Source organism: Pongo pygmaeus, chromosome 1 (assembly GCF_028885625.2).
Source record: "Pongo pygmaeus isolate AG05252 chromosome 1, NHGRI_mPonPyg2-v2.0_pri, whole genome shotgun sequence".
Lineage (NCBI taxonomy): Eukaryota > Metazoa > Chordata > Mammalia > Primates > Hominidae > Pongo > Pongo pygmaeus.
In genome coordinates this window covers 187,739,129-187,757,680 of record NC_072373.2, presented here as the reverse complement: position 1 = coordinate 187,757,680, position 18,552 = coordinate 187,739,129, and the positions used below count along the sequence as shown (strand labels likewise).

Sequence of the window (18,552 nt, the reverse complement as noted above, 5' to 3'; positions counted from 1 at the left end):
ACAATTATTAGTATTATTTGAATTGTTTTATTTGGGAAAAGTGCTTCTTACAAAAGGACAGCTGCAAAATACAGAGACCTCTGCAACAATTATTTGTATTTTCATAAAGTGAAAGAATGGGTGGGATCCAAGGAATCAAACCAGTAAATGGACAAACCAGGAGCATCCCCAAGTTACTTTCAGGAAACAAAGCGACAAAACACAAAGGTAAAATTTCCAATCAAGGAATTCTTCAAACAACTTAAATTAGCTAGTCTTAGGGATTCCCAAGCCCTCCCCTTCAGTGGAAAAGTATGACTTATTACTGCAAACCCATTAGTCCACTACAATAAACACCTTAGAACAGAGTTTTGAATCACATCTGTCTATGTGAAAGCTCAGGGGTGGAATGAGGCAAATACCCACAAAAACAAACACAAAAACTCGACAACAAAATGCCCCAAATGAAGACAAAGGTTTTTCAGAAAGTGCCTGTACTGGAAAGGCTAGATCATAAAACATTAAATACAACTGTGTATCCAAGACCCAGTTTGTGTTAACATATGGGATAACCAGGTAGTTTTAACCTCTATGGCTAACCCCATTTCTCTGTTTATATAGACAGAGCTAGCACTGCTATATTGACAACTACCAATATACTGCTTTGCCCTTTAAGATCTATCTGCCGTACAAGGCTTAAACCACTAAACCACTTTTTTTCTGCTAAGGCTAAGAATACTGCATCTATGCAGGGATGAGAAGCTTTTCACACACCCACACTCTCATACACCATGTCAGCCCTTGGGAGTCAACTTCCAACTCTGCATTGATGTTATGCCTCTGCATATTTTATATGTATTCTTTCTCAATTTTCCTGGCATGCAAAACAGTAGAAATCTCAACACATTTGCACCTGGTTCTGGTTACCCAGTAGTATCACTTGTGTGCAATTAAACAAGAGACCAAAAACCACAGAACAAGTGCACGTGGTAGGGATTACAGGGTAGGGAACAGATATAAAAACACAGATGTGCAGATTTCACCAGAAACCTCAAGGATCCACGTCCCATGTCTGGAGCAGAAGTCTATTGGCCAGCTTAGGTCCCTTCACCCATCACTCCTATTCTTGGACCCCAAAGCAGGACCACTGCTTTTACTTTTGAACCTGGGGTCCTCAAAATGAGTGTGTGAAAAGTCCATAAACACAATCTGGTTGAAAACAGATGGCGCAACACACCTACACTAACTGACAGTTACGTTCATGTTACAAAAAACTAACTTTAAGATTTATTTTTGTAAGTTTTTTCAACAGGGAAAACACACTCCTCAGGGAAAGGGTAGGGGTTGAGAAGACAGGCCCTGGGTAAAAATTCTTACCGCAGCACCTGGAGTTGATAGGCCTGCCTAGGAGAGAACACAGGCACTGCCACACCACCACAGGGCACAGCTGCTGTCTGGGGTCAGCAGACCAGTTCACATGCCATTCAAGGTTGCTATAGATGCAAGTCATAAAAATCTTCCAGCTCATCATGAAACAAGTCCCACTCATCTTCAGAGTCTGTCAGTTTATCGTCCCTACCTGCAGCCCAAAGCATAAGCAACATCTCGCCCAGCTCAGAGGTGACAACCTCTTCTTCATCGTTGTCAGAGGGATTGCTGTTCTCTCTTTCCTCAATGAGTTCCCAGAAGTGGTTCCTTCTGGGCCCAGTATCTGCTTGATGTTCCCACTTTCTGTCTCTGTAGCTCGTTTCTATGGCCACCAGGGTACACATGCTTGTAAAAACAGTTCCCTCTAAATGCGCAGCTCCCATGTTCTTTACCACAATACCTGTACGCCTTGTTCCTCATCGCCTCCTTGTATTTCTGAATGAGTTTCTACTTCTCTTCTTTCTCCTCCTCCCAGTACTCACCTGGAATGACAAAGTTAGATGTGATATGGCATTCTGAGCAGGACTTTATGATCTTGCTCTCAAATTGCTTAGCACTTCTCCACTTGCAAATGCACTTGAGAGAGTAGGTGTGGTTGCCTTTGGAGAGGATCCTGAAGTGGCACTTGCTGGGGTTGGCTTTCTCATAGACTGCCTACCTCCATGCAGATCCCACACACCATGTCCTTGATGTGCTGCACAGCCAATGAGAACTCCACGTCCTTCTCATGAGCCTCAATGCACGATTTTATATGCTGTGATCTCTAGGCAGCATCCATCGGATGCAGGACCTGCACCCCACACATGTCACACGAATCTCCTTGGAGATAACACACAGTTCTCCCCATACTGACACTCTCCCACTGCAGCATAGGGGCACAGCTGCTTCTTTGTTTCCACAGCGGTTTGCTCTTTCTCTGATTCTTCCTTGGTCACTGAGCCCTGTAGGGGAGCTTCAGTGCAGGAAGGCGCAGTACAGCCACAGTAGGGTTGCCCAGGAACAAACTCAGTAGTATTCACCCAGTCCTCTGAACCCGCTCATACAGTTGCAAAGTTTGAATTTCTTGACTCAGCTTTGCCTGTATTCATTTCAAATACAGTGGTCCAACTATCGATGAGAGACTTGAGGAAGCAGCAAGGGATGACACTGTAGTTAACTCTGTAGCAGTTGCTTCTTCCTGTTTCAGTGGCTTGCTATGCTCATATCTGCAGCGGTCTCCATAAATACAGTACCCTTGCTGAAAATAATTGCACACTACACCACACGGACTGTCAGAGAGGCCATACGAGTGGCAACAGTTATCTCCTTCTTACAAACCCCATGCATAAAATACCTGCAGGTGACCTGCCATCACTGCCACTCCTGCTCCTGATGTTGTGGCTGTTGTTCTGGGAGCTGCAGCGTCCACCATTATTGTTTATGATAGCACAATTATTATTCCCATTTTACAATTAGTGATGCTAAGGCACAGAGAAGGTAAGAAATTCACTCAAGATTAAACCTAAACAGTTTGTTTCTAGGGCCTGAAGTTTCAACCACTATCCCATATTATAACTTACTGTCATCAACACAATTTCATGGCAGACAAAGAGGTATGAGAGGTATTCAAGCTCTGATGGAATAAAATTAATATGTCTTTAGAGCTGAAGGAGAAGGCATATCAGTGATTCTCAACATTGGCTGTACATTAGAGCCACCAGAGGAGATTTGAAAAATCCTGATGCCTAGGCTTTAGCCAGACCAATTACAGCAGAATTTTGGGAGATGGGTGGAAAGGTCACCCACGTAGTTGTTAAAAATACATTAAATATCATATGTAAAAATGTAAAAATGTAAAATGTAAAAATACATTAAAATATCATAAGATGGCCAGGCACAGTGGCTCACGCCTGTAATGCCAGCCTTTGGAAGGCCAAGGTGGGTGGATCACTTGAGGTCAGGAGATCGAGACCAGCCTGGCCAACATGGTGAGACACGATCTCTACTAAAAATACAAAAATTAACTGAGTTGGGTGGCATGCACCTGTAATCCCAACTATTCGGAAGGCTGAGGCAGAAGAATCACTTGAACCCAGGAGGTGGAGGTTGCACTGAGCTGAAAGCATTCCAGCCTAGGCGACAGAGTGAGACTTTGTCTCAAAAAAAAAAAAAAAAAAATCTTAAGAGGCTCACGTATCTACTCAAATTGTGGTAGAAGTTTCTATTCTTGCAACCTGAGTGAGGTTGCAAACTTTGACCAGATGAATTACAGAAGGGTGTAATTTGAATCCAGTAGAAGGATATGAACTAGAAGTCCTCTGTTGTCATGGTGACTACAAAAAGGATTCACTGTATCCACATGTAGCTCAGGTAGAATCAGTCTGGAAGCCTGCAAAGCTCAGATCCTGCTCCCCAATGTCAAATCTCTAATGGATAATGACCTTATTGTGTTAATAAATTGTCGACTGTATAGCTTCAACTTGTTTAAGATATCAACCTCAGTTTTCCTGACAAGGTAACTATCTCATAGCCATGAACTGTTGAGCCAGTCACCTCAACTTGGCCCCCTGAGATAGTAACTCTATCACGGTTGTGAATTCTCGACCTAGTAATCCGAACTCCCTGGAGATGCTAGAACTCAGTGAGCGAGTGGCTTTTCAAACCTGAAAAGGCTTAGAATTAAAAATAGAGATGATAAATAAGTCAAACCTATTATGTTAATAATTTTGTGTTTATAATAAGTTCATGTGTGGGGGAGTATGATACTTAAAGTATAATTTTAATGTAATATGGCATATTGAAGAATCCAATAGATTAGCTTAATTTGATCAATTAGACCTGTGAGGTGTATGAAAATTTAATTAGAGTTATAAATAGTATTGGAATATTTGACAATTAGACCTAATAGATTTACATGTCTAATATACATAATAACTTTTAGTTGAGTACTTGGGAAGGATTTGCTTATCAGCATGGAAAATCTTTATTTTTTTTTTAATTTATATTTATTTTAAAAATTTTTCCATAGGTTATTGGGGTACAGGTGTTGTTTGGTTACATGAGTAAGTTCTTTAGTGGTGATTTGTGAGATTTTGGTGCACCCATCACCTGATCAGTATACACTGCACCCTATTTGTAGTCTTTTATCCCTCGCCCCCTCCCACCCTTCTCCCCAAGTCCCCAAAGTCCATTGTATCATTCTTTTGTTTTTTTTTTTGAGACAGAGTCTTGCTCTGTCACCCAGGCTGGAGTGTAGTGGCACAATCTCCGCTCACTGCAAGCTCTGCCTCCCGGGTTCACGCCATTCTGCCTCAGCCTCCTGAGTAGCTGGGACTACAGGCACCCGCCACCACGCCTGGCTAATTTTTTGTATTTTTAGTAGAGTTGGGGTTTCACCGTGTTAGCCAGGATGGTCTCGATCTCCTGACCTCATGATCCGCCCGCCTAGGCCTCCCAAAGTGCTGGGATTACAGGCGTGAGCCACCGCACCTGGCCCATTGTGTCATTCTTATGCCTTTGCATTCTCACAGCTTAGTTCCCACATATCAGTGAGAACATACAATGTTTGGTTTTCCATTCCTAAGTTACTTCACTTAGAATAACAGTCTCCAATCTCATCCAGGTCGCTGCAAATGCTGTTAATTCATTCCTTTTTATGGGTGAGTAGTATTCCTTTGCATATATATGCCACAGTTTCTTTATTCACTCATCGATTGATGGGCATTTGGGTTTGTTCTATGATTTTGCAATTGCGAATTGTGCTGCTATAAACATGTGTGTGCAAGTATCCTTTTCATATAATGACTTCTTTTCCTATGGGTAGATACCCAGTAGTAGGATTGCTGGATCAAATGGTGGTTCTACTTTTAGTTCCTTAAGGAGTCTTCATACTGTTTTCCACAGTGGTTGTACTAGTTTACATTCCCACTAGCAGTGTAGAAATGTTCCCTGATCATCTCATCCATGCCAACATCTACTGTTTTTTATTTTTTGATTATGGCCATTCTTGCAGGAGTAAGGTGATATCACCTTGTGGTTTTGATTTGCATTACCCTGATCATTAGTGATGTTGAGCAATTTTTTCATATGTTTGTTGGGCATTTGTATATCTTCTTTTGAGAATTGTCTATTCATGTCCTTAGTCCACTTTTTGATGGGATTGTTTGTTTTTTTTCTTGCTGATTTGTTTGAGTTCATCGTAGATTCTGGATATTAGTCCTTTGTCAAATGCATAGATTGTGAAGATTTTTTCCCACTCTGTGGGTTGCCTGTTTATTCTGCTGACTGTTCCTTTTGCCATGCAAAAGCTCGTTAGTTTAATTAAGTTCCAGCTATTTATCTTTGTTTTTATTGCCTTTGCTTTTGGGTTCTTGGTCATGAAATCCTTAAGCCAATGTCTAGAAGGGTTTTTCCAGTGTTATCTTCTAGTATTTTTCTAGTGTCAGGTCTTAGATTTAAGTCCTTAATCCGTCGTGGGTTGATTCTGGTATAAGGTGAGAGATGAGGATCCAGTTTCATTCTCCTACTTGTGGCTAGCCAATTATCCTGGTGCCATGTGTTGAAAAGGGTGTCCTTTCCCCACTTTATGTTTTTGTTTGCTTTGTTGAAGATCAGTTGGCTGTAAGTATTTGGTTTATTTTTGGGTTCTCTATTCTGTTCCATTGGTCTATGTGCCTATGTTTGTACTAGTACTATGCTGTTTTGGTGATAATGGCCTTATAGTATAGTTTGAAATCAGGTAGTGTTATGCCTCCAGATTTGTTCTTTTTGCTTAGTCTTGCTTTGGCTATGTGGGCTTTTTATTGGTTCCATATGAATTTTAGAATTTTTAAATAATTCTGTGAAGAATGATGGTGGTATTTTGATGGGAATTGCACTGAATTTGTAGATTGCTTTTGGCAGTGTGGTCATTTTCACAATATTGATTCTACCCATCCATGAGCATGGGATGTGTTTCCATTTGTTTGTATTATCTATGATTTCTTTCAGCAGTGTTTGTATTTTCCTTGTAGAGGTCTTTTGCTTCATTGTTTAGGTATATTCCTAAGTATTTTATTTATTTATTTATTTTTGCAGCTATTGTAAAGGGGGTTGAGTTGTTGATTTTGTTCTCTGCTTGGTTTCTGTTGGTGTATAGAAGAGCTACTGATTTGTGTACATTAATCTTGTATCTGGAAAATTTGCTGAATTCTTTGATCAGTTCAAGGAGCTTTCTGGAGGGGTCTTTGGGGTTTTCGAGGTAAACAATCATATTGTCAGCAAACAGTGACAGTTTGACTTCCTCTTTACTGATTTGGATGCCCTTTATTTCTTTCTCTTGTCTGGTTGTTCTGGCTAGGACTTCCAGTACTATGTCGAAGAGAAATGGTGAGAGTGGGCATCCTTATCTTGTTCCAGTTCTCAGAGGGAATGCTTTCAACTTTTCCCCATTCAGTATTGTGTTAGCTGTGGGTTTGCCATAGATGGTTTTTATTACACTGAGGTATGTCCCTTGCATGCTGATTTTGCTGAGAGTTTTAATCACAAATGGATGCTGGATTTTGTCAAATGCTTTTTCTGCCTTTATTGAGATGATCATGTGATTTTTTAAATCCTGTTTCTGTGATGTATCACATTTATTGGCTTGCCTATGTTAAGCCCTCCTTGCATCCCTGGTATGAAACCCACTTGATCATGGTGGATTATCTTTTTGATATGTTGTTGGATTCGGTTAGCTAGTATTTTGTTAAAGATTTTAGCATCTATGTTAATCAGGGTATCGGTCTGCAGTTTTCTTTTTTGGTTTTGTCCTTTCCTGGTTTTGGTATTAGGTTGATACTGGCTTCATAGAATGAATTAGGGAGGGTTCCCTCTTTCTCTATCTTGTGGAATAGTGTCAAAAGGATTGGTACCAATTCTTTGAATGTCTGGTAGAATTCTGCTGTGAATTTGTCTGGTCCTGTACTTTTTTTTTTGTTGTTGTCGGTAACTTTCTAATTACCACTTTAATCTCACTGCTTGTTATTGGTCTGTTCAGGGTATCTAATTCTTCCTGATTTAAGCTAGGAGGGTTGTATTTTTCTAGGAATTTATCCATCTCTTCTAGGTTTTCTAGTTTATGTGCATAAAGGTGTTCATAGTAGCCTTGAATGATCTTGTGTATTTCTGTGGTGTCAATTGTAATATCTCCCATTTCATTTCTTATTGAGGTTATTTGGATTTTCTCTCTTATTTTCTTGGTTAATCTTGCTAATGGTCTATCAATTTTATTTATCTTTTCAAAGAACCAGCTTCTTGCTTCATTTATCTTTTGTATTTTTTTCATTTCAATTTCATTTAGTTCTTCCCTGATCTTGGTTATTTCCTTTCTTCTGCTGGATTTGCATTTGGTTTGTTCTTGTTTCTCTAGTTCCTTGAAGTGTGACTTTAGAATGTCAGTTTGTGCTCTTTCAGTCTTTTTGATGTAGGCGTTTAGGGCTATGAACTTTCCTCTTAGCACTGCCTTTGCTATATCCCAGAGGTTTTAATAGGTTGTGTCATTATTGTTGTTCAGTTCAAAGAATTTTTTAATTTCCATCTTGATTTTGTTTTTGACCCAGTGATCATTCAGGAGTAGTTTATTTAATTTCAATGTATTTACCTGGTTTTGAAGGTTTCTTTAGGAGATGATTTCCAGTTTTATTCCACTGTGGTCTGAGAGAGTGCTTAATATAATTTCAATTTTCTTAAATTTATTGAGGCTCCTTTTGTGGCCTATCATATGGTCTATCTTGGAGAAAGTTCCATTCACTGTTGAATAGGATCTGTATTCTGGGGTTGTTGGATGGAACATTCTGTATATATCTGTTAAGTCCATTTGTTCTGAGGTATAGTTTAAATTCATTGTTTCTTTGTTGACTTTCTGTCTTGATGACCTATCTAGTGCTGTCAGTGGAGTATTGAAGTCTCCTACTATTATTGTGTTGGTGTGTATCTCATTTCTTAGGTCTATTAGTAATTGTTTTATAAATTTGGGAGCCCCAGTGTTAGGTGCATATATGTTTATTATTCAACATTTTATACATAATAAATACAAACTTTTTACAGCCACTGTAAAGAAAGCACATCTGCACAGAGGCTCCCTCCAAGCCCTGACCTGTGCACTGTGGTGCTGGATTCCATATCCCGGATGGAGGGGTTATTTTTTAAAAAGGAGGCATATTTTCACAACTTTGTTTTTTAAAATAAAATTAGCAGCTCTTCCAAAAAATATTTTAAAATACAACAAAAGATTTTAAATAACCCTTTGAGGTTGTGGAAAACCCAAATTCAAGGACAATTTGGCTAGCTAAAGACAGAATACAACACTGGGTGACAAGAACTGCTCTATTTAATAAGCATATGAAGATTTTTAATATGTTAGCAAACTTTAAAATCTTAAAAAATCACCCTTTTAATTTCCTTTTTAAACTTAAGAATAAGTTTGATAAACACAAAAGACCTCAAATAGATCAACAGGTTAAGAAGTGTAAAAAACAACAACGAAAAAAAAACCCGAATCATGGAGAAGATTCATCAGTGGGTATTGTCACTGAAGTGATCAAAGAACTAAAAATTTCTTCAGTTATGACCTTACTTTTGGTCAAAAATCCCATGGGGACATTTGGCGAACATTTCAAGTTTTTTAAGATTCTTAGGAGGGATGGAGTTTTCAAAGCATAATACAACTTTTAGATTAAATTCTGCAAATTTGATTTCTTAACCAAGAAAAAAAAAAAAAACATAACTAGCAAACATCCCTTAGTCCCTAGGTATTGTGCTCCCTACCTTCTACAGGAGCGGACAGCAGACAGTCAGCACCTGACTTGGGGGCACCTGCTGCTGCAGGCTTGCTGGCCTGCAGAGAAGGCCACTCCTGGCTCTCCCTGTGACACACAGAAGACACTTGTCATTTCCTGGTCAATCTGTACTTGTGCAGGGTGCGCAATCCTTCAGTCCTTTCTCATAGAAAGCTGGTTTCCTCCACAGGCCACCAGATTCTTCCTTCCAAGGAAATGTCAGGGTAGTGGGACCTGGAAGCTGCATTTTCCACCATAGGAGTTGGTTTGGACCAGCCACAGCCTGGCTGTCTGGGCCAGTCTGCTGGCTTGGGAATAAAATAATGCCAGGGGCGTCCCCAGTAGAGAAGCTCAACAATGCAGGTATGTGTCCTCAACTTATCTAGACATTCGGATTCTAAGGATAGTGGTAAGAAGAGTATATGCTGTAAAAATTAAGATGAAAAATACCCAAATACAGAAGAACATTATATTGGCTAATTTCAGATCCAGAAGTTCCATTTCTGCTTTAGCCACAGCCTCCTTTCTATTAGTCTATGTGATGGACAAGATGTGGCTACTAGTTCAGCCCCTTCATATTAGCTCTGCTAATTCTAAATGAATGGCACAGATATTAATACGAAGGACACTGTTATTTTAAGTCTGTTATTTGTGGAAGAGATGTGTGTTAATGCAATTGGTGCTAAATTCAGGGCAGTCCAATTTTTCCCAATAAGGTTTCACTTTCTGAGTCTGAGGACTAACCTTGTGGAGGAGCCAGCCTCTCCTGAAATCCCTCCTTCTGTTTCCTTATGTAGCCAACATGATCTGATTAATTCTCAATCAGATGAGCAAAAGCCTCTTGAAGAAAGATGAGAATCTTTGCCACATCCTTGTGGTCACAGTAATATACTGTACAAGTGCACATGATCAGTAATTTTGGGACTGTGCCCTGGAATGAGGCCTGGTCTTGAGTCTTATATAAAAACAGAACAGTGTTAGGCATGAGGTCTGCCCCCCTCTTTGCTCCTAGGGTCCGCTAGGATTTGTGCTATGGTACAAGAAATGACATAGAAAATGACAACAAAAAAAAGGCATAAAATATTCAAAACATGGGAGGATTCTACCAGGCCACCCAGTCACACATAATCCTCCTTGTTTTTTGCTCTGCTCAAGAGTCATTATCATGCAAAGGTGCCTAAAAAACAAGACTGGCCAAACTCCAAGACTGGCATTGATTATAGCAGTAATGGATGGGCAAGCCCATCATCACACCAGGTGTGATTTCTGCATCCTCAATCTTCTCTGCTGGCCTTTGGTGATTCTGTGTAGGTGGAGGGGTAGTTGCCCGGACAGGTCACAGTTTGCCTAAGTGCATATATGTTTAGAATTGTGATATTTTCCTGTTGGATAAGGGTTTTTACCATTATATAATGTCTCTTTTTTAACTGCTGTTGCTTTAAAGTTTGTTTTGTCTGATATAAGAATAGCTACCCCTGCTTGCTTTTGGTGTCCATTTGCATGAAATGCCTTTTTCCACACTTTTACAAGTTTACGTGAGTCCTTATGTGTTAGGTGAGTCTCTTGAAGGCAGCAGACAAATTGGCTGGTGAATTCTTATCCATTCTGCAGTTCTGTATCTTTTAAGTGGAGCATTTAGGCCATTTACATTCTATGTTAGTATTGAGATGTGAGGTACCATTCCATTCATCATGCTATTTGTTGCCTGTGTACTTTGATGTTTGTTGTTGTTGTTGTTGTTTTATAGGTCCTATGAGATTTATGCTTTAAAGAGGTTTTGTTTTCATGTGTTTCCAGGATTTGTTTCAAGATTTAGAGCTCCTTTGAGCAGTTCTTGTAGTGGTGGCTTGGTAGTGGAGAATTCTCTCAGCATTTGTTTGTCTGAAAAAGACTGTATCTTTCCTTCTATATGCTGCTTAGTTTTGCTGGATACAAAATTCTTGGCTGATAATTGTTTTGTTTGAGAAGGCTGAAGATAGGGCCCCAATACCTTCTAGCTTATAGGGTTTCTGCATAGAAATATGCTGTTAATCTGATAGGTTTTCCCTTTTAGGTTACCTGGTGCTTTTGTCTCACAGCTCTTAGGATATTTTCCTTCATCTTAACTTTAGATAACCTGATGACAATGTGCCTAGGTGATGATCTTTTTGCAATGAACTTCCCAGGTGTTCTTTGCACTTCTTGTATTTGGATGTCTAGGTTTCTAGCAAGGCTGGGGAAGTTTTCCTTGATTATTCCACCAAATATATTTTCCAAACTTTTAGATTTCTCTTCTTCCTCAGGAACACCAACTATTCTTAGGTTTGGTCGTTTAACATAATCCTAGACTTCTTGAAGGCTTTGTTCATGTTTTCTTAATCTTTTTTCTTTGTCTTTGTTGGACTGGGTTAATTTGAAGACCTTGTCTTTGAGCTCTGAATTTCTTTCTTCTACTTGTTCAATTCTATTGCTGAGACTTTCCAGAGCATTTTGCATTTCTCTAAGTTTGTCCAATGTTTTCTGAAGTTTTGATCGCTTTTTCTTTATGCTATCTATTTCTTGAATATTTCTCTCTTCACTTCGTGTATCGTTTTTTGGATTTGCTTGGATGGGGCTTCACCTTTCTCTGGTGCCTTCCTGATTAGCTTAATAACTAACCTCCTGAATTTGTTTTCAGGTAAATCAGGGATTTCTTCTTGATTTGGATTCATTGCTAGTGAGCTAGTGTGACTTTTGGGGGGTGTTTAAGAACCTTGTTTTGTCATATTACCAGGATTGCTTTTCTGGTTCCTTCTCATTTGGGTAGGCTCTGTCAAAGGGAAGGTCTAGGGCTGGAGGCAGTTGTTCAGATTCTTTTGTCCAAAGGGGTGTTCCTTTGATGTAGTACTCTCCCCTCTTCCCTATGGATGTGGCTTCCTGAGAGCCGAGCTATAGTGATTGTCATCTGTCTTCTGGGTCTAGCCACCCAGCAAGTCTACCAGGCTCTGTGGTAATACTGGGGGTTGTCTTCACAGAGTCCTGTGATGTGAACCATCTATGGGTCTCTCAGCTGTGGATACCAGCTCCTGTTCCAGTGGAGGTGGCAGGGTGGTGAAGTGGACTCTATGAGGGTTCTTAGCTTTTGTGGTTTAATGCTGTATCTTTGTGTGGCTGGCCTTCTGCTGGGAGGTAGTGCTTTCCAGAGAGCATCAGCTGTGGTAGTATGAAGAGGAACTGGTGGTGGGTGGGGCCCTAGAACTCTCAAAAATATATGTCATTTGTCTTCAGCTACCAGGGTGGGTAGGGAAGGACCACCAGGTGTGGGCAGGGCTAGGGATGTCTGAGCTCAGACTCTGCTTGGATGGGTCTTGCTGCGGCTTCTGTGGGGGATGGGAGTGAGGTTCCCAGGTCAACGGAGTTATGTTCCTAGGAGGATTATGGCTGCCTCTGCTGAGTCACGCAGGTTGTCAGGGAAGTGGGGGAAAGCTGGCAGTCACAAGCCTCACCCAGCTCCCAGAAAATCCAAAGGACTGCTCTCACTCCCACTATGCCCCTGCTAACAGCACCGAGTCTGTTTCCAGGCAGTGGGTAAGCAGGGCTGAGAACTTGCCCCAGGCTACCTGCCTCCCAGCTGTGAAAGGAAAGGTCTTTAGTTCTTCCCGCACCGGTGGAGTCTGCACACAGGATTCACACCCTCCCCCAAGTTCTGGTCAGGAGGCTTCTCAACTATTCCAAATTGTTACAAAGTTCATCTGGAGACTTTCTTCTCTCTGTGGCATTTTCCCTGCATCTCTGGCCACCCTCTCAAACGAGCCCTGTGATGCCAGGCAGGAATGGCCTGCTTAGGGACTCAGCGAGCTCCCAGGGCCTTTCCCACTGCTTCCTCTACCCCTGTATTTCACTCAGCTCTCTAAATTGACTCAGCTCCAGGTAAGGTCGAAATCTTCTCCCAAAAACTAGACCTTCAGTTTCCCTGGTGGCGGCATGTGTTCAGGGGCAGAGGATCTCCCTTTCCCACTTCCGCAGTTTGGGCATTCACAGTATTTGGGGTGTCTCCTAGGTCCTGCAAGAGCAGTTCACTTCCTTCAGAGGGTCTGTGGGTCCTCACAGGATTCCTGACTTATTCCTGCAGTGGTTCTGGAGCCAAAATTCACCATGCGAGCCTCCACATGCTGCTCTGTCCATCAGACTCAGAGCTGCAATCTAGTCCTGCCTCCTCAGGGATGGAACTTGATTGGTTAGGCGTATGACAGGTATAGAATGAAAAAAGACTATAAGAAATTTACAAATTCAGTTTAAAATTCTAGTATAATTATGTTGTATAAGCTTATAAGTGAGACCGTTTAAGAGTTTAGATAGTTCTGTCTGAGTTACTTGAACAATTATAAAAGATCCCCTTAAACTGAATTATTATTTTGTATAAGTTCAGTTTATAAGTATACCATTCTATCTGTAAATCTATATAATAGATATATATATAATAGACTTACAGATAGACTAGTATACTTATGGACTGAATTTTAAGACATAAATAAACCTAGGTATTGAGTTTTAAATTAATAAATTAAATATTAACTTAAAACCTAAGCTCCTGTAAGTAGTCTTTTATTTTGTGCTCACAGAATCTGCCCTCAGACATGAAAAAAAAAATTACATGACACTATTGTTATCTACATTTAACAGATGAAGAAACTAACACTCAGAAAGGTTAAGAAGCCAGAATCAGCTCCATGAATGTCTGGCTCTAAAACCTGTGTCCCCACTGAACATATGGCTTCCTTGACTGACCAACCCCCTAGAGAGCCAGGTGACTTGGGAACAATTACATAAAATTTTTTGAAGTAACTTTACCAAGGTCTGATTATATGTATTATAGATTGATTTTATAGCTAAGCAGTCAATTTCAGTTCAAGGAAAGATAATTTTTTGGCTCATGTAGCTGAAAAGTCTGGTCTCAGACATGGTAGCTACAGACTGTGTTGGCTTCATTCAGAGACAGGCTTTCTTTCCCTTTGTGGTACAAGACTGCTGGAGCTATCCCTCTGGGCTAAAGTATAGCTAAAACATGGACTGCCTCTCTTTTAATTGTTCTCACAAAAGAATCATTGCGTCTCACTAATGGGTGGGTAATGGGTCCATTCTGGAACTAATCACTGTGACCAGGGGAAGGTGATGCTTTAATGGTCATGCCTGGGGTCAGAAGTTGACCCTTGGAGTTTGGGATGGAGTTAACTATACCATAAACATATGGACTGAGAGTAGGGAAGGAGCAATCTTCCTTGAAAAGGGTGATTGGATGGCAGGCAGCCAAAATAGATGTCCAGTATGGTGGGCAACCTTACCTCTCTTACTTCAAAGTTCTTTGTAGTACCTCACTATATCATTCATATTTACTGCTGACATTTACTCTTTCTTTTGGCCAAGAATCATGATACTACACTATAACTTAATTGTGTGTCCTTTATTTCTCCTGTGACTGCATGTTGAAGGCAAGGGATATCTGTCTTGCTTTTCTTCAGCGACCTAGGTAAATGCTTGTCTAAATGAATAAAACCTAGATTACAGGCGACTGGGTTTGTTACTTAAGAGAAGAAATGTTGGAAAAGTGTTTTTAGGGTATTGTAGGTGGTAGCTCTGTAGTGTATGGAGGAAAAGTCAAATTCACTAAACGCTTATTGATAACTTCTTTTTGTTGGGCTGATCTCTCTTGGGGACAGTGTTCCAGTGGCTTTCAAAGAGCAACCAGTCTAAGCCAGGTGTGGTGACTTGCACCTGTAGTCCCAGCTACTCGGGAGGCTGAGGTGGGAGGATTGCTTGAGCCTGAGAGGCTGAGGCTGCAGTGAGCCGTGACTGTGCCATGCACTCCGGCCTGGGTAACAGAGCAAGACTCTGTCTTAAAAACAAACAAAAGACAAAGAGCAACTAGTCTAGAGGAAGAGACTAGATGAAGGGTATTTGTTACTGTGATTTGGTTTTGGCCTAGATCTAGGTTATTATGGATTGCCTAGAGCCTTGGTAATAGATTGAGTCCTGGAGAAGGTTTGGGTTGCCATATATGATGTTGGTTGAGTTAAAGGTTGTTATTTTTCATTTATTGAGCATTCCTGTCAAATTCTTGACACTTAGAGCCTGGGGCATGGGAATAAGCAGGTCAGAAGACTCCCAGGATAGGCCCAGGTCTTGACTCAGGGTTATACCCATTACTCTGTTAACAGCGTGAGGAACCTACCTAAAAAGAGAGATTGAGATACTCACCAAAGCACAGACATAGGGGCAGACTGGGATAAAGCAGAGACCATGCTGCCAGGCACCCAGTGAAACAGTGCATTTTCCCAAAGACAGCATGACTCCTGAGATGGAAACATTACTGCCCAGTTTCAGAGGGAGGCTGTGAGGGGTGTCTGGGCTTGAGACTCAGTTTAGTAGAATTGCTCATACTTTTTACTTTGGCTGTGCAGAGGAAAGACATCTATAAAAAATTGTACTCATTTGGAGAACCTGACTGTGGTCACTTTGAAGCCAAGGCTTGCTTAGAAAGTGTGGAAATTGATAAAGTAAAGGAAATTGATAAAGTAAAGATCTACACAGGGATTTCCTCTGCCCAATCCTCCCACATTCCCCTTCAAACCTAAACTCGAGCCTGCTGCTCTCTGGCCTAGCATTACTCTTGCCATAGCTGTCAGTGATGCTGACGTGCAAAAGCAGATAAAGCATATGATGGCTTTCATTGAGTAAGAAGCCAATGAGAAAGCAGAAGAAATAGATGCAAAGGCAGAAGAAGAGTTCAACATAGAGAAAGGCTGGCTTGTGCAAACCCAAAGACTAAAGATTGTGGAATATTATGAGAAGAAAGAGAAACAGATTGAGCAGCAGAAGAAAATTCAGATGTCCAATTTGATGAATCAAGCAAGGCTCAAAGTCCTCAGAGCGAGAGATGACCTTATCACAGACCTACTAAATGAAGCAAAACAGAGACTCAGCAAGGTGGTAAAAGATACAACCAGGTATCAAGTGCTGCTAGATGGACTGGTTCTCCAGGGTTTGTACAAGTTGCTGGAGCACCGAATGATTGTTCGTTGCAAGAAACAAGACCTTCCTCTGGTAAAGGCTGCGGTGCAAAAGGCAATCCCTATGTACAAAATTGCCACCAAAAACAATGTTGATGTCCAAATCGACCAGGAGTCCTACCTGCCTGAGGATATAGCTGGTGGTGTTGAGATCTATAATGGGAATCATAAAATAAAGGTTTCCAAAACCCCAGAAAGCCGGCTGGATCTCACAGCTCAGCAGATGATGCCAGAAGTCCGGGGAGCCTTGTATGGTGCAAATGCCAACAGGAAATTTTTGGACTAAGCCTTCAGGAGGTGGAGCACATTCTCAGCTCTCCTGCTGTGATGTGGAAGATTCTGATATTTGAAGAAACACGAATGTTTCTGTAGCTTCCTCTTTACTGATCCAATATTGCTTTGTATTTATCAGTGATCCTCCTCTGTCACTAACGCCTTGCCTAATTATTCACAATGGTGGAAAGCTTCATGTAATATGATCAGGACCCACCTCCAGTTCATCTGAAAGTAACACAGCGTCCGGTTGGTTCTGCAGCACTAGGGGAGGGGGCAGATGGTGGTTGCATGGGCTTCCTGGGTCTTGGCTCTCCATCTGGCCTAGAGGTGATGTTTTTGGTGTTCTCGGCCCTGCAGTCCCCACTCTTGAGGCTTAAGGCGCATGTGGCACACCACTCCTTCCAACAGTAGTCGCTTCACCGTTACCTGTTTAGGCCTAGAAATTTTCTCTCATCTGTAAATGTGATTTAAAATCTAAGCCATGAATATGCTTTATTTATTAAAAGAGTTATGTGGATTTTTAAACAATGTGGAAATTATGTTCATGTTGTACTGTCATCAAAGATAAAAATTTTTAAAAAAAGAAAACAAGTAGAATTTTAAAAAATTTTTAAAAATGAAAGTATGGGAAAATAGGAGCAGAGCCGGAAGAGGAGCCATGCAGACTCCAGGAAAGAACAGCTCATGTTGCCTTTCCCTCCTACCTCCCTGGAGGGAGGAGCTAGCAAGGGAAGATAGCCACTGTGACACTCCTTTCTCAGCATATGTGGGTCTGAGATAAAGGTGGAGGTGGACTTCTGGGAGTGAAGAGGGAATAGCCTACCCTCCTGGCCAAACACAAACCCTGATGCTATTATATCTGGGCTCACGACAGCTGTCCATTTCTCACCACTTCTATTAGGGTTTTCAAGAGAAACATAATGAACCTCCATTAGGGTTTTCAAGAGAAACAGAACAAATAGATTATATATTTGTTCTGTTTCTCTTGAAAACCCTAATGGAGGTTCATTATGGAAATTGGCTCACATGATTGCAGAGGCCAAGAAGTCCCACATTATGCTCTCTGCAAGCTAAAGAACTAGAAAAGCAAGTGGTGCAATTCAGTCCAAATTCAAAGGCCTGAGAATGAGGGTAGCTGATGGTATTACTACCAGTCCAAGGCTGAAGGCCTGAGAACTGGAAGTGGGTGGGGAGTGGTGCAGGGAACTGCTGGTATAAGTCCTGGAGTGTGAAGGCCTGAGAATCAGGAACTCTGATGTTCAAGGGCAAAAGAAGATGGATGTCATGGCTCAAGAAGGGAAAGAGAAAACTTTCTTCCTCTTTTTTTTTTTTTTGAGACAGAGTCTCGCTCGGTTGCCCAGGCTGGAGTGCAGTGGCACAATCTCAGCTCACGGCAAGCTCCACCTCCCAGGCTCAAGCGATTCTCCTGCCTCAGCCTCCTGAGTAGCTGGGATTACTGGTGCCTGCCACCATGCCTAGCTAATTTTTTGTATTTTCAGTAGGGACAAGGTTTCACCATGTTGGCCAGGCTGATCTCGAACTCCTGACCTCGTGATCTACCCACCTTGGCCTCCCGAAGCACTAGGATTACAGGCATGAGCCACCGCGCCTGGCCGCCTTTTGGTTTTACTCAAGTGGACCCTTAATGGATTACATAATAACTGCTCACTCTAGTGTCAGTGGATCTTTTTTACTCAGTCTGCTGATTCAAATGCTAATCTCCTCTGGGAACACCAGCATAGACTCACCCAGAAATAATGTTTGACTAGCTATCTGGGCATCCCTTAACCCAGTCAAGTTGACATATAAAATTAACCATCACAAGTCTGCCCCTTGTGAACTTGGCATCCTTATGTATCTCCTTAAACCATAGCTATTCTCCAAATAATGACCATAACAGGGTCATAATTACACTTAACATTGATACAACTATCCTGCATACAACAAAAAATGCAGTAATCCCTTTTCCAGAAGAGGAGGTAAAGTCTGTGAGTGATATGTAGTCTTCTGATATCCCATACTTAAAATACTAAGATGTATTTTAAGTATTAACAATACTAGTACATAGA

General features: G+C 41.2%; 2 pseudogenes; one reads left to right on the top strand and one right to left on the bottom strand.

The window, feature by feature from the left end:
• Positions 1–1,343: 1,343 nt before the first annotated feature.
• On the bottom strand, positions 1,344–2,818 carry LOC129014546 (E3 ubiquitin-protein ligase makorin-1-like; annotated as a pseudogene).
• A 6,687-nt stretch (positions 2,819–9,505) lies between these two features.
• Positions 9,506–16,557, top strand: LOC129006140 (V-type proton ATPase subunit E 1-like; annotated as a pseudogene).
• Positions 16,558–18,552: the final 1,995 nt, after the last annotated feature.